The sequence below is a fragment of the Aphanomyces invadans genome, assembly GCF_000520115.1.
Source record: "Aphanomyces invadans strain NJM9701 unplaced genomic scaffold supercont1.3, whole genome shotgun sequence".
Taxonomy (NCBI): domain Eukaryota; phylum Oomycota; class Saprolegniomycetes; order Saprolegniales; family Verrucalvaceae; genus Aphanomyces; species Aphanomyces invadans.
Window position 1 is genome coordinate 1,132,903 of NW_008580148.1, and position 2,290 is coordinate 1,135,192.

A 2,290-nucleotide genomic window follows, 5' to 3' on the forward strand; every position below is an offset into this window, starting at 1 on the left:
GGTGTCCGACGATGTCATCCGCCGAAGCTTTGACAGTGAAAAGGCCATTCCTCAATTGGTGGTGGATAACGGATTCAATTCGGATAAATTTGACTTGACATTTTTCTATTGAAATATATACAATTTCCAAATCACTGTACATATTTTGAACTTAAAACAAATTCGACGCTCCGGGACTTGAACCCGGGGCACACTCAAGACACACAACGTGGTTACCCATTGTGTTTTCGCGTCAAACGCTTACGCTTACAACTTGTCTACGGTATTTATCAATGTTGTTGGAAATTTCTCCTTTTACTCCTTATGACCTCTGTAATTCGTTTCTACTGTGGCCGGAGTTGAACTAATTTCTTTGCACAAACAATGTGGAATATTATTACCTCCAGAAGTGATTAAAATTTTCCTAAGAGGCCGCGATTGGCTAGAAATGATGTCGAACTTCGTAGATATGTGACCAATTAGACACCTTGATTCAGATTGAACTCGAAGACAAGGTGGGCGTTGCATTCCCTCTTTCCCAGTATACCCTGTGCCGAGACTCAAGTAAGATTACCGCAATTAATTCTTTCTTCAAAAGTCGTGTAATTTCAAAACAAAACATTCGAAATCAGAATCACGTACTTCCTCTGTTTCAAAATACTGGTTCAGTTTTAGCGACCTCGAAAATCAATTCTTCACCAATTTCGATGAGTCTAATCACTTTTGAAAGAAAATAAAGAGTTAAAGGGGGTGTCTATTGACTGCAGAGGAGAGAAAGCAAGGTATGGCACCAAAACCATGATTGCTCAAACAGCTTCAGAATAAAATCCAAAATCAATGTTTACCCAAAAAATTGCGGGACGTGAGTACATCAACAGCATGGACATCTTCGTGCGAAAGCTGTGAGCTGTCCTTTCAGGAGAAGTTGGAGGCCATTGCCCACCACAACAAGCCATGTCCACAGGAAAGTTGGTGGGGTGCAATCTTTGCCACAGCACACCACTTAGACATACATCGAGTCACGGTCACACGGGTGTGGAACCATTATCACCGAAACAAGCGTGTCATCACTGACGCCGCACTCGCGGCCGCCTCTCGTGATGGATCGATGTTTCTACTCCGGCGCCAACCGCCCAACCGCCCTGACTTGAATGCCTTGGACCTTGGGTTCTTCGATTCAATCACTACAATACAAGATGGTGAGTTATTGCATTGATGGCATTGGTTCGTTCGACGTTTGCCACTTTTGAAGCACTGAGCATCCAGAAGCTTGAGAATGTCTTCCTGACCTGTCAGGCCATCGTGACGTTTGTACGTGAACACCAAAGCGGCAACCACTTCCGCCTTCCACACCTCAACAAGGACACTATACACCGCGCTGGTACAGTGAGCAACGGTAAAATGTCCCCATGATGCATGGACTGTTGAGCTGGTTGGACGACCACCTTGGGTATGCGGACTCGACTGAGTTGCTTATGCACTTGTTGCGTGAAGTGCTTCAGATCTGCCAAGAGTTTGGTCTCAACTGGGAAGTGTGTGTTTTACACGACCCGTACGATTCGGTGTGGCGAGGAGATCTCGGCCGATTGTGTAGCGCACGCCCCTGGCGGAGTGCAAGGCTTGTGTGACCTGGAGCCACCACAGACGGCGGCAGACCTCCAGCAGTTCCTTTGTGCAACCAACTGGATGCGGGCAAACATCCCCCAGTATACTGAGCTGGTGGCCCCGTTGACCAAGCTTCTGGATATTGCAGCCAAGGCGGCCGATTCCAGAAAGAAAACTGTGTTGTCCAAGGTGGCCCTGAGTTCTGTCGGGTGGTGTGAGGATCACCTGGTGTGTTTTGACCGCGTCAAGGAAACGCTGGAACGAATGGTTCCGTTGTCGCATCCAGACCCGGCCAAGATGGTGTGTCTCTATACCGATGCAAGTGATGGATTTTGGGGAGCGATCGCGACCCAGGTTCCCCTGGAGGACCTCGACTTGCCTGCGTGTGACCAGCGCCATGAACCCTTGGCCTCTGGAGTGGTGTTTTCCGAGGCTCCAGTGAGCGCTGGCCCATCGTTGAGAAGGAAGCGTTTGCGGTGGTGAGTCGTACAAGCGGCTGGAATACCTCTTGGTCCGTCCAGGAGGCTTCTGTTTGTTCACTGACCACTGACCATCGAAACCTGGTCTACATGTTCAACCCCCTGGGTTTCAATACCAACATGGCGAAATATCAAGCACACAAGCTCCAGCGCTGGGCGCTTACGATGACGACTTTCCCATATGTCGTGGAGTGTGTGGCTGGAGAGGAAAACCTTTGGGCAGACCT